Source organism: Zalophus californianus, chromosome 1 (assembly GCF_009762305.2).
Source record: "Zalophus californianus isolate mZalCal1 chromosome 1, mZalCal1.pri.v2, whole genome shotgun sequence".
NCBI lineage: Eukaryota > Metazoa > Chordata > Mammalia > Carnivora > Otariidae > Zalophus > Zalophus californianus.
Window position 1 is genome coordinate 58,404,223 of NC_045595.1, and position 14,665 is coordinate 58,418,887.

A 14,665-nucleotide genomic window follows, 5' to 3' on the forward strand; every position below is an offset into this window, starting at 1 on the left:
CCCCTCCTCTCAGAGCCTGGTCAGGATCGATGCAGATAATAGATGAGAGAATGCTTGGCTCCCGAGGAAGTGCGGCAGTGTTGGAGGTGTTCTCACCTGGCACTCCACCCCCACGCGGGATTTAATGAGAGCTGGCCGCTCCCTGGGATCTTTAATTAATTGTCCCAGCCCCGCAGCCCCAGGCCGGCAGATTGAGCCTCCGGTGCAGGAAGCGGGCTGTGCATCGCTTTGGATGTAAAGGCCCGAAGTGGAGGCTTCTGCGGGTGAAATGGCTGACTGGGTGATTTTAGAGCAGTTGCGGTCCTTCGCGGCCCCGCCGGGGAGCCCAGCCTCCACTCCCTCAGCAGAATGGAGGCAGCTGGAGGGTGGGGGGCCATGGGGAGGGTGGCCCAGCCCAACAGGCTCTTCTCTGCTCCTCCCACTGGCAGGGTGGCTCTGGCAGAGGCTCACTGCCTCAGGGGTCGCCTAGCCCTCCCGGCCAGCCTGCTCCCTCCACACTCCCTCCACACTCCCTTTCCAGAGAAACCTCCAGTACCCTCCAGATAACCCTCCAGCTACTTTCCAGATTGCCCTCCAGACACCCTCCGGATTAGCCTCTAGATACCTGCCAGGTAACTTTCCAGATCATCCTCCAGTTACCCTCTAGGTACCCTTCTAGATAATCTTCCAAGTACCTTCCAGATACGCTTTCAGGTACCCTCCAGGTACCCTGCAGATAAGCCTTCAGGGAAGCCTCCAGATACCCCTCAGGTACTTTTCAGGTACCGTCCAGGTGCCATCCAGGCACCCTGGCCGCCCTTCAGTTCTTGCAGCTTTGGGCCTCGGCCTCTGCAGCTCTCTCTCCCCATGTTCTCCCAGGCTGTCATAGTAGGAGGGCCACCTGTTCTACAGCCTCTGGGTGTCCATTTACCTGTCTTCTCCAGGGAGCCTCCTCTGCCCACCCTGGGCTGCCTTTCACACATCACCTAGTTGTTGGGCCCCGACACCCCGGTCCTGTCCCCCACAGCCCTCAGTGTAGCAAGGTGACCTTCACTTGGTGTTTCGTTGGGCTTGTCCCCTAATTGTCAGTCCTGTGGGTGTCCGGCTGGGTGGGTGCCCCCATGGAACATGCAGCAGGGTCCTCAGGAGGGCCCCGGCCAGACTGTGGCAGGAAGGGAGGAAGCAGGAGTGGGCAGAGGGGGAGGACAGCCGGGGTGACCCCTTGGGACCTGGAGCGGTCCTGAGTCAGGAGGTGGGCAGGCCTTGACACAGGCCTGTGTGGGTCAGTGACGGGACATGGGCCTGGGGAGGGCAGGGCTGTTGGGGGTGGCATCCACAGCAAGGGGTGATAGTGAGGGCACCCGCTGACAGTCCCCAGAAGCTGGGGCAGCACATCCTTCAAGAAAGGGGTCTGGGGGTACCTTCCTGTGTTCACCATAGAGGGTAAGCACCTTGACCTGTAAGTAGGACAAAGCACTTGTCACATGGTGGGAGCTTAGTAACTATTTGTTAAATGAATGACTAAATAAGATCCAGTTTCTGTGAAGCACCCCAATTCTGAAAGCCTTTTGCTGCCTGTATCTGAGTCCTGCTCTGCAGGAAGTGACCGCCCTGTTGTGGAGCCCCTGCCTGTGCTGGAAGCAGCATGCGCTCTCCTGTGGGTCTTCCTCATGGCCTCGCCCATGGGGCCCACAACGTGGTGCTCTCACCCCAGACCTCAGCCTGCTTCCTAGGGCTGGGCCTGGCCTCCCCACCATGCCCGGATTTGGTCCCTGACCCGAGGTCTGGTCTAGACCTCCCTGGGCTGGTGCGGATGAACCCAGGGCTGGGTCTCCTCCCTTTGCCCCTGGCCTGGCTCAGCTCCAGCACGCCTTGGGCGCACTGTCTCTCCAAGCCCCTGGGGCCCTTGTCTGTGGCAGAGGGTGACATCCTCTAGTGCCTGCATGTTTGCTGACTGTCCAACACCCAGGACACCCCCGGCGTGACCCTGGGGCTCTGAGTCATCATTCACACTGAGACAATAATCACAGAAATAGCATCACACACTCCCTGAGCACTTACCGTGCCCCAGCTGCATTCTGGATGAGCATCCTTGTGGTCTTTCTTCATAACAGCCTTAGCAGGGGTCCTGGCATCCATGCCTGTGTTCCCCACCGATCACCCGAAGACAGCGTGCAGCACTGGCTGGTCCCCCACTGCCTGGCGGCAAACAGTGCCTGGACCCAGAACTGTTTTAGACCTTTAGACCCAGAACTGCCATGGCTCCTCAGAGCCCCCCACACTCCAGTCCCACATCTCTTCGTGGCATCCTGGAGCCACCGTTGTGACCAGTGTGGACCCCAAGCCAGACACATGAGTGTGCAGTCCCTGTCCTGGGGGTGTCACAACCCTGTCGGGGGTGGTGAACTTTAGGGAAAGCTGCTGGAGGGGTGGAGTCTGGGATGCCTTTTTAGGATCACTCTCTCAGCAAGGGCCTGGCTACAGGACTGGAGGCCCTGGAGCAGGGTGGGTCTCAGGGGTCGGAGGGGAGGCTGCTGACAGGGTGCCTTCAACATCTGGGCCTGGTGGTGCCCAGTGGGATGGGCAATGACCACCTGGGCCAGTCCCCCTTCAGAGACTTTTGGGGTCTAAAGATATCATTCAAGTTAGTCTGGCACCCTAGCCCCCTACCAGGGCCCCCCCACATTCTGTGTCTCCTGACACTGGCTTTTTCTCAGCTCCTTCTGGCCACAGCCGGGACTGTGCACTTCCTGTGCCCTCTGTCTAGAATGTTCTCCCTGCCCTCCCTCAAGCCCCACCCTTGTGTCCATGCCCATTTAATTGTGTCTTATCCTTTGGTTTGAGTTTCAACCAGACTCACTCAGAGAAGCCTTCTCAGCCACACGTGGGATCAGCTTTGGGCCTCGGTTGTCACCACACTCCCCCACCAGGCCGCCCCGACCCCGCTCCCCACTCCCTGCCCCTGACTTCCCGCGACAGACGAAACTCTGTGTGTTCCCTACTGTGTGCTCCACGCCTCCTCGAGTTACTGACACACGTGACATAAATACTCGTCACATGAGTGAATGAATGGATCATCATTTGTGTGATGATTTGATTGATATCAGGGTCCCAGGCCAGCCTGTAAGATCTATGAGGCCTGGGTTTGGGTCTGTTTTGCTCATCATTGTGTCCTCAGTACCTAGCAAGGTGTTGACTCCAGTAGACAATAAATATGTGATGACATCATATTTTGATGTGTTAACAATTATTCTTTGGTTCATCCTAATTCCTCTTTCACCTGTAGCTCTTCCCCTATTAAAAGTGGACCATGAGGCATCATGTCACATGGAGGGAAGTTACAGCAGATGAACAAGAGTTACGCTCTCGGTTTTTTCATTTCAGAAGCCAGTGCTTTCCATTTGCAAGAGCCTGTATGCCACCTGTCAGAAGCCTCGAGGGTCTCAGAGCTTCATGATAGATTTGAAAGTGTGCAGGGTGAGCCAGATAGTTTCTGTCTCCCTAGAGGTGACAGTTCCCAGGCTGGAGAAGACATAGAAATGGGTGTATCAGTTTGCTTTTGTTGCATAACAAACCATCCCCAAACTCAGTGGCTTAAGTCAGTACAATTTATTATTTCTCATTGTTCTGTGGCTTGCCTGGATGTTTCTTCTGGTCTTTGCTGGCTCAGCTGGGGTTGGGTCACCTACAACAGCCTCACCCACATGTCTGGGCCTTTGCTGAGAGGTCCAGAAGGCTGGGGCTCAAAGAGCCTAGCCCAGCCTCCTTCCATGGCAGACTCAGGTCAGCTAAAGGCAGCAAGCTCTTTCTACCTTCCCTTGGCATGGGGAGAGGGGCTGGATCCAGGAGGAGGGGTGAGGAGGACACAGGGCCCCCTGGGACCAGGGCCTGGAGACAGCCTGGAAGACGCCATTGTGAGCCAGTGATGACACAGGGCCAGACACTTCGGAGGACCCCCATGCCTTGGCACTCAAGGGGCAGGAATCCTGAACAGAGGAGGCACAGACAGGAGTCTGGAATATCAGCTGAACGGATAGACACTCAAGCAGTCAGGACTCTTGACAGCCTTTGTGGGGCTGCCCCAGGCCACCTTTGTTTTTGTTTTTGTTTTTGTTTGTACACTGAGAAATATAGTGACAGATTTATTAATATGCTGCTGGATATTTAACGAGTTAAATAGTCCTGGTGCTCTATTTCCATAGTACAGAGGAGAAATTTCTGTCAGAGACAAAGTCAGCTCCTACAGAGAAAAGATCCTCCACGTGAATCTTTTACCAATTTGAGGACAACCCGACGATATTGGGCTCCTGCCTCACAGGCACATTTATAACACCTTCATTGATATAGAACTCACACACCATAAAATCCACATTTTAAAGCATGTAATTCAGTGGCTTTTTGCAACTACTGCCAATATCTAATCCCAGAACGTTGGGTCACCCCTGCAAAAGGAACCCCGGGCCTCTGAGCAGTCATTCCTCACCCCACCCCCTTTTCCTCCCAGCCCCCGGCAAACACCGGTCTGCTTTCTGTCTCCATGGATTTGCCATTCTGGACATTTCCTATAAATGGAGCCCATTTCATGCAATTTGCGGGGCCCCGTGATGGGCTTCCTTCACCAACCATGCCGTTTTCAAGGTTCATCCATGTAGCATTCAACAGTGCCTCATTTCTCTTTATGGCTGAGTAATATTCCACTGCATGGATATGCTGCCTTGTATTTACCCACTCATGAGTTGATGGATGTTCAGATCATTTCCAGTGTTGCCATTTACGTGGCTCTGCAAGCTTTTATTATTTTTTTTTGTTTGTTTTTTTTAAAGATTTCATTTATTTTTTAACAGAGAGACAGCAAGAGAGGCAACACAAGCAGGGAGAGTGGGAGAGGGCGAAGCAGGCTTCCCGCGGAGCAGGGAGCCCGATGTGGGGCTCCATCCCAGGACGCTGGGATCATGACCTGAGCCGAAGGCAGACGCTTAACGGCTGAGCCACCCAGGCGCCCGCTCTGCAAGCTTTTAAATGAATCTTTGGGCATTTTTTCCCTAATGCTTCAAATTAAAACAGTATAATGTATATATATACACACACACAAATATGTACATGTATAGATATTCTCTATAGAGAGGTTTATACATATATATGTATGGAGTCTCTCTATATATAATCTGTTTTTTTAATTGGCCATTTCCCATAAGCTCCTCAGGTAACATGAATACATAGGTAGCGAGAAACTATTGCTACGGATCCTCCCAGGATTTGCCTGTGGAAGGCGTGCTAACTCCCTGAGCACCTGACCAGCCTTCTCCACCAGCTCCTTGTCTCTGCAACTGGTCAGTTCAGCAGGTCTGGGTGACGTGGCCCCATGAAGCCTCTCCTGGAGACGAGCAGAGGACAGTGAGGACATGTTCATTTGGGGGCTGTCGGTGGGGCGGCAGCTTGTAATTTGCACATCTGACATACCCAAGGCACAGACCTTGATATCCATTTTACAGATGGGGAAATTGAGACCAAGGCAGGTCCAGAGCAAGAGGCAGAGCTGAGAAGCCCACCTGGTCCTGCCACAAGGGCTTCCCACTGTGTGGGGCTGCCTCCAGCAAAGCCCCACAGCCTGGCTCCGGTAGGCAGGATATAAAGTGGACCCTTGGCCTGAAGGGGAATCAACTAATTAGCATCCTTCTTTTCTCCACCTCCTCTCACTAAGGGAGGAAACTTCTCCTTAATCTTCAGACAAAGAGACAACTTAACTGCAGGCTAATAAAGAGCATTTAGCTTATAAAGCAAAACTCCCGGGAATCCCCCTGCTGGGACTGGAATCTGCTTTCTCCATTCCCTCCCTCCTCCTCGGTCTGGGGAGGCTGAGGTGAGTGGGGAACAGGATCCAGTCACTGCCCTCCTGGACACTTAGGGGCTCAAGGCTGGGTGCCTCCTGGACCCGCCGCCACCACCACCACCGCTACCACCATCATGATTCTGGGCGTGAGACGTGCAGTAGAGTATTTATAGCTTTAACCTCTCTGACAGTTCCAGAAAACAGGCATTATAACCCTCCTTCGCAGGCAAGGAGCCTTAGATGTGAGTCACCTCCTTTGTTAGACTGTGGGTCTTGAGGGTAGAGGGTGTCTCACTGGTCTTTGTGTGTCCCATGCCCAGCACAGGCTGCACCAGGAGGGGCTGCACCAACCTCCTTAAGTGCATGAATGAAAAATGAGTAAAGAATGAATGCATGAGAGCTCATCCAGGGCCCAGGACTTGGACTCGGGGCCCTAGACTCCCAACCAGGGCTCAAAGCAGCAACTAGAAGGGGCTTTCTTTCGACTAGATCTAGCTCAGCACTTATCAAGACCAAGGGGTCATGCCGGGGACCCAGGAGGCAGGACAATGCAGGTCTGGCCTCCCAAACATTTGTGCTGTTTCTGGGAGTCGGGCAGGTGGGTCATGAAATGGAACACTTAGGTCATGAAAAGGGCAGCGTGAGAGAATCACCCTTCGTCAGAGCCCAGGGTGGAGAGGTGTGGCCAGGACAGTCTGCTCCCAGTCCCACTCCCCTGCCCAGACTAGACTAGGCAGGACAGTCCTGGGGCTCCAGGACCCAGGACAGTGGGGTCAAGAATTGCCTTCCCCGGGGTTTGTCTGAAGGTTAGGCTCTTAGGCTTTGCCAAAGGTCATTTGAAAACCGATCACATGAATCTTCATGCTTTCTATAAAACAGTCAAAGGCCCTATCTGTTCTGTGATACACATGAGAAATAGCTTTTAATTTACTGACAGGAAAAATAATATTATTGCCAGTGAGATTTTATGCCTTCTTTCCAGACAGCAAAGACTATGTTGTTTAATAAAGAACCAAATGGATAAGTGCATTCATTCACCAACTGTTTATTGAAGAGCAGCCTGGGTTGGGTTTGGGCCCAGTGCTGAAAATACCGTGGTGGCTGAAACACCCTCTTTGCCCTCCAGGAATTCACGGTCTAGTTTTGCTTTTTACTCTGGCCGCTAGGCTGCAACTCTGTAACCTTCAGGGTTGAAATATGTGCCTCTGTTCCTTTTGTCAGTCCTGACTTTCTATTTCTATTTTAATCTTATTCTATACATATCCTTTATTATCTGCTGTTATAACATATTTTTAATAGGGGGATAAAAGAGGAAAAGCTACAGATGGCGGATTAAGCATACACTCCCCCCCTCCTCTTCCTGCTTCAAATCCCTGAAAATGACAGAACATATCTTTCTCTTGGTGTCTCTCATCCTCTGTCTTTTTCTCTCTCTCATGAATCTAGAACAGCTCTAGAAAACAATGACAAAAAGTGTCATAAATGGAGCAGAGATTTTGGGGAGTTCCTAGAAATGTAATGCCGAGAAGATTGGATTGATGAAGGACCCTTAACGTGGGCTACCTGAGGTGTAAGTGTCCTGGGGTCTCCTAACCCCAAGGGTGATGGACATAGGAGTTGGGGGGCCTGATAACATTCTTGAGGTGCCTGGTTGCAGAAGCAGGTTCTGAGTGATTGGTAGGAGCTCTTCTTTCCCTAACACAGGTCAAGAAGGGGGGGGTCATGGAAGTTCACCTCAGGTTGGAGAAGCAGAATGGCCATTTGAGAACACTCAGATGATGGGTGTGCAAGAGAAATGGGGGACAAGCCCTTGGGAAACCCAGTAGGTCATCAGCCCTGCACCCCTTTGCCACAGAAGCACCATCTACCAGCTGGGCAAATCAGGCATCTTATATCCAAATGTGAGCATCCATTCAAGAATCACCAAGGCCATGAGGGAAGTTTTCATCCTAACAGAGAGCAAGGCATTCAACAGCTGGAGAACAAACACTCAAGGGGACGCAGTTAACAGGCAAAGAGAAGAGCCGAGAAAAATGGAATTGCTATCTTCCAAAGGATCAGGATAGAATCATAGTGATATGAAAAAGAGCCAATTACAGATCTTGGAAATATAATCATTGGGTTTAAAGTTCAGTAGGTAGGCTGAATGGTGAATGGGCGTGTCTGAAGGTCACTTCATGAACAGGAAGACTGAACTGAAGAATACCCTCATGGCAGCACTGAAGAGATGGCAAGAAGGAAGGGAAAGTTGCTGGATATTTTCCTTTTTGGAGTGCATTAATAAGCCTTCTAGACAGGATGTGTTGGGAGGGTTCACTTCATGGTTAAGGCCTAGCTGGTCATACTTGGAGTCATATCTAAAACACATCTGTGTCGCTGGGAGGTCTGGGATTTGGAGCAGCAGGCAACACCTGGATGTGACTTTGGGTTGTTTCCTGCTGGCGAGAGGACTGTACTTTGGAATTCGGGGGGAGGAAAGCATAATTTAAGCAAGGGACAGTTTAAGGTTTTATGCATGGTGAGAAGCATGCATTTCTCTTCTGAGCAGCCAAGGGGTGGATTGTAGTGAGCTACTGCGGCTCTGTTTCCCATCCTTTCCAGAATGCTTGTTGCCTCTCTTTTCTTGGTGGTAATAGCACCTCCTGCCTTGGGAGTTCTTCCCCCGTTCTGTGTGGTTCTCATGAACTTGCCAGTTAAGGTCCACCTCCTCCACCCAGTGCAACACACACACACACACACACACACACACACACACACACACTTACTGGGACAGTCACGTGACCCTGGCTGGACTGCTAATGGCAACCTACGACTCATCCAGCATTTGGAATGCAACCCAACGTGGGCCACCAACAATTCTCTCTAGAAATAATAATATGTGAACAAGGTGAGAGAGAAGCACTTTTTCTGCCAGGATTGTGTGTCTGGCACTGCCAGTGGCCATTTTTCCTGATACTTATAAAATTCCTGTCTGTAGAATGGAGCCAGACAGAGACAGATGCAGATGGACAGAAAAATGAAAAGATGTTTTGGTATCATTAGAGGACTTGGAGGTAGCTGTGCCAAAGGTAAAACCATATACAGCCTGTCTAGTTAGTGAGAAAAAACCATTCTGAGTTGGGTAACCCTTGTGACCAGTATCATCCTGACTTATATAGGATCTTTGAAAGTCATGTTGTAATTTTTTTTAATCCTGAGGATTTAGAAACAACAGAAAAATTTATCTTTGTAATTCACTGTATCAGTACAGGAAAAAAAAATTACATGTTTATTTTAATAGATTCCAAATATGCATTTCATAATGACCAATACCTGTTGATGATAAAGAAAAATGATAAAAGTCAAATAGCAATAATCTATAGCAGCAGTTCTCAAAGTGTATTCCAAGGAAACCTAAAGATCTCTCTCTCTCTCTTTTATTGAGGAAAAATTGGTATGTAACATTTTATTTGTTTCAGGTACACAACATAATAATGTGATATTTGTATGCACTACAAAGTGATAACCACAGTCAGTTTAGTTACCATCCATCACCATATAACCGACCTGTTTCACTTTTTGCCCATTCTCCACTCCCTTTCTTTCTGATAACCACCAATCTGTTCTCTGTATCTATGAGTTTTGTCTGTTCATTTTTTTTAGATTCCACATATGAAAGAAATCATATAGTATTTGCCTTTCTCTGTCTAACTTATTTTGCTTAGCATATTGCCCTTAAGGTCCATCCATGTCACAAATGGCATGGATTTCCTTCTTTTTTATGACTGATATTCCATTATATATCAGCACCACACTTTCTTTATCCATTCATCCATTGGTGGACAGTTAGGTTGTTCCCCTATCTTGGCTATTGTAAATAATGCTGCAAGGAACATAGGGGTGTGTATATATTTTTGGATTAGTGTTTTTGTTTTCTATAGAGAAATGCCCAGGAGTGGAAGAGCTGGATCATTTAGTAGACCTATTTTTCATTTTGAGGAACCTCCATACTGTTTGCCACAGTGGTTGCACCAATTTGCTATCCCACCAACAGTGCATGAGGGTTCCCTTTCCTCAACTCTCTCCAACACTTGTTATTTCTTGTCTTTTTGATGATGGTAGCCATTCTAACAGGTGTGAGGTGATATCTCACTGTGGTTTTGATTTGCATTTCTCTGAGAATTAGTGTTATTGAACATCTTTTTGTGTGCCTATTGGCTATCTGTATGTCTTCTTTGGAAAAATGTCTATCTAGATCCTCTGCCCATTTTAAAATCAGATTGTTTATTTTTTTTTTGCTCTTGAGTTGTTTGAGTTCCTTATATATTTTGAATATTAACCCCTCACTAGGTCTATGATTTGCAAATATTTTCTCCCACTTAGTAGGTTGCCTTTTCATTTTGTTGATGTTTTCAACAAATGCTGTATAGAATTTTTAGTTTAATGTAGTCCCATTTGTTTATTTTTGCTTTTGTTGTTCCTTACCTTTGGAGTTAGATCCAAAAATTCAATGCCAAGACCAATGTCAAGGAGTTTACCACCTGTGTTTTCTCTTCTAGGAGTCTTATGGTTTCAGGTCTTACATTCAAGTCTTGAATCTATTTTGAGGTAGTTTTTGTGTATGGCATAAAATAGTGGTCTAGTTTTATTTCTTTGCATGCGGCTGTCCAGTTTTTCCAACACCATTTATTGAAAGAGACTGTCTTGCTCCACTGTATATTCTTGGCTCCATAGTCATAAATTAGTTGACCATATATGAGTAGGTTTATTTCTGGGCTCATTATTTTGTTCCATTGATCTATGTGTCTGCTTTTATGCCAATACCATCCTCTTTTGATTACTATAACTTTGTAGTAGAGGTTGAAATCAGGGAGTGTGATACCTTCAGCTTTGTTCTTTCTCAAGATTGCTTTGGCTATTTGGTGTCTTTTGTGGGCCCTTACAAATCTTAGAATTATTTGTTCTACTTCTGTGAAAAATGCCATTGGATTTTCAATAGGGATTTCATTGAATTTGTAAATCTATAGCTTTGGGTAGTATGGGCATTTTAACAATATTAATTCTCTTAATCCTTGATCATGAAATATCTTTCCTTTTGTTTGTGTCTTCTTCAAATTATTTCATCAGTGTCATACAGTTTTCAGTGTGCAGGACTTCTACCCCCTTGGTAAATTTATTCCGAAGTATTCTATTCTTTTTGCTGCAACTGTAAGAGGGATTTGTTTTCTTAATTTATCTTTTTGATATTTCATTATTAGTGTATAGAAACACAACAGATTTCTGTATATTGATTTTGCATCCTGCAAGTCTCATGAACTCATTTATTAGTTTTAACAGGGTTTTGTTTTGTTTTTTGGTGGACTCTTTAGGGCTTTCTCTATATAGTATCATGTCAACTGCAAATAGTGACAGTTTTACTTCTTCCTTTCCAACTTAGATGCCTTTTATTTCTTTCTTTTTTTTTTTTTTTTTGCATAATTGCTGTGGCTAGGACTTTCAGTACTAGGTTGAATAATAGTGGACATCCTTGTCTTATTCCTGATCTTAAGGGAAAAGCTTTTTCTCTCTTCACAGTTGAGTATGATGTTAGGTGTGGGTTTGTCATATTGACCTTTATAATGTTGAGGTATATTCCCACTATACCCACGTTGTTGAGAGTTTATATCATAAATGGATGTTGAATTTTGTCAAATGATTTTTCTGTATCGATTGAGATGATCATATGATTTTTACTCTTCATTTTGTTAATGTGGTGTATCATGTTGTTAGAATCGTGGATGTTGAACCATCCTTGCTTCCCTGGAGAAAATCCCACTTGATCTTGGTATATGATCTTTTTAATGTTTTGTTAAATTGGTTCGCTAATACTTTGTTGAGGATTTTGCCTCTATGTTCATCAGGGATATTGGCCTGTAATTTTCTTTCTTGTGGTGTTTTTGTCTGGTTTGGGTATCAGGGTAATGCTGGCCTTGTAAAATGAGTTTGTAAAAATGTTCCCTCCTCTTCAATTTTTTGGAAGAGTTTGAGGAGGACATGTTAAATATTCTTTGAATGTTTGGTAGAATTCACCAGTGAAACCATCTGGTCTTGGACTTTTGTTTGTTGTAAGGTTTTTGATTACTGATTTAATCTTCTTACTAGTAGATGGTCTACTCAGATTTTCTATTTCTTCATGATTCAGTCTTTAGAAATTTATCCATTTCTTCTAGCTTGCCCAGTTTGTTGGTATATAATTGTTCACAGCTGTTTCTTATGGTCCCTTGTATTTCTGTGTAACGGTTGTAGCTTCTCTTTCATTTCTGAGCTTATTTGAGCCTTCTCTCTTTTTTTCTTGGTGAGTTTAACTAAAGGTTTGTAAACTTTATTTATCCTTTCAAATAATCAGCTCTTAGTTTCACTGATCTTTTCTATTTTTTTTTTTTAGTCTTTATTTCATTTATTTAAACCCTGATAATTATTCCCTTCCTTCTACTAACTTTGGGCTTTGTTCTTCTTTTTCTAGTTCCTTCAGGAGTAAAGTTAGATTGTTTATTTGAGATACCTCTTGTTCTTGAGGTAGGCCTGTATCATTATGAACTTTCCTCAGAACTGCTTTTGCTGCATCCCATAGATTTTGGGGTTTTTGTATTTCCATTTTCATTTGTCTCCAGGAACTTTTTTATTTTCCCTTTAATTTCTTTGTTGACCCATTTGGGTCAAGTTTGGTAAGCATCTTTATGACCATTACTTTAAACTTTTTTTTTTAAGATTTTTATTTATTTATTCATGAGAGACAGAGAGAGAGAGAAGAGGCAGAGGGAGAAGCAGACTCCCAAGGAGCAGGGAGCCCGATGTGGGACTCGATCCCAGGACTCTGGAATCATGACCTGAGCCAAAAGCAGATGCTTAACCATCTGAGCCATCCAGGCGCCCTACTTCAAACTTTTTATCAAGTACACTACTTATCTCCATTTATTAAGGTCTTTTTCTGAGGTTTTATTTTGTTCTTTCATTTGTAGCATATTCCTCTGTTTCCTCATTATGCTTGATACACTGTGTTTTTTCCATGTATTATGTGAAAGAGCTATCTTGTTTGTTTAGTAGCATGTTGTTTAATCTCCACATATTTTTGCTTTTTCCAGTTTTCTTCTTGTAATTGATTTCTAGTTTCTTACTGATGTGGTCAGAAAAGATGCTTAATATGATTTCAATCTTCTTAAATTTATTGAGATTTGTATGTAGACTGTATGTATGTAGGCTAACATATGATTTGTTCTGGAGAATGTTGCATGTGCACTTGAGAAGAATGGGTATTCTGCTGTTTTTGAATGGAATGTTCTGTACATATCTATTAAGTCCATCTGGTCTAATGTGTCATTTAAAGCTGATGTTTCTTTACTGTCTGTCTGATCTATTTATTGATTTAAGTGGGGGTGTTAAAGTCTCCTACTATTATTGTATTGCTGTCAGTTTCTTCCTTTAGATCTGTTTGCATTTGCTTTATATATTTGGGTGCTCCGACGTTGGGTGTGCAACTATTTACAAATGTTTTATCTTCTTGCTGGAATTGACCCCTTTAACATTATGCTGTGCCTTCTTTGTCTTTTATTACCATCTTTGTTTTAAAGTCTATTTTGTCTGATGTAAGTATTGCTACCTTGGCTTCCCTTCCACTTCCATTTGCATGGGATATCTCTTTCCATCCCTTCACTTTCAATCTGTGTGTGTCCTTCAATCTGAAGTGAGTCTCTTGCAAGCAATATATAAATGAATCTTGTTTTTTAATCCATTCAGCCACTCTGTAGTTTTGATTGGAAAATTTAGTTCACTTACAATTAAACTAATTGTTGATAGGTGTGTACTTATTGCCATTTTGTTAATTGTTTTCTGGCTGTTATTATAGTTTCTCTCTGTTCCTTTCTTCTTCTCTTGCTCTCTTCCTTTGTGGTTTAATGATTTTCTTTAGTGTTTTGTTTAGATTCCATTCTTATTATCCTTTGTGTATCTACTCCAGGGTTTTGCTTTGTGGTTACTATGAGGTTCACATATAATGACCTATATATATAATGATTTATTTTAGGTTGATAACAACTTAAATTTTTAAAAAAGATTTTATATATTTATTTGACACAGAGAGAGAGCACAAGGAAGAGGAAAGGCAGAGGGAGAAGGAGAAGTAGGCTCCCTGCTGAGCATAGCACCTGATGCAGGGCTCGATCTCAGGACCCTGAGATCATGACCTTAGCCAAAGTCAGAAAGCTTAACTGACTGAGCCACCCAGGCACCCAATAACAACTTAAATTTGAGGGCATTCTAAAACTTGTACATTTTTACTCCTCCCCTCTTACATTTTCCATTTTTGATGTCATATATTACATCTTTTTATCTTGTGTATCCCTTAACTAATTATTGTAGTTATAGTTAATTTTACTACTTTTGTCTTTTAACTGCCATACTAGCTTTATAAATGGTTAATCCACTACTTTTACCATACATTTACCTTTAGCAGTGAGATTTTTACTTTCATATGTTTTCTTGTTATTAGTTCGTACCCTTTTTTTTTCAGCTTAAAGAAGTCCCTTTAACATTTCTTTAAGGCAGTTTAGTAGTGATGAACTGCTTTAGCTTTTGCTTCTCTGGGAAAGCAGACAATCTCTCCTTCAATTCTGAATGACAGCCTTGCTAGAAAGAGTATTTTGGGTCAGAAGGTTTTCCCTTTCAGCACTGTAAATATATCATGCCACTCTCTTCTGATCTGCAAGGTTTCTGCTGAAAAGTCAGCACATAGCCTTATGGGGTTTCCCTTGTACTCAACAAGTTGTTTTTCTCTTGCCCCTGTTAAGATTCTCCCTTTATCTTTAACTTTTGACATTTTAATTATAATGTGTCTTGGTGTGG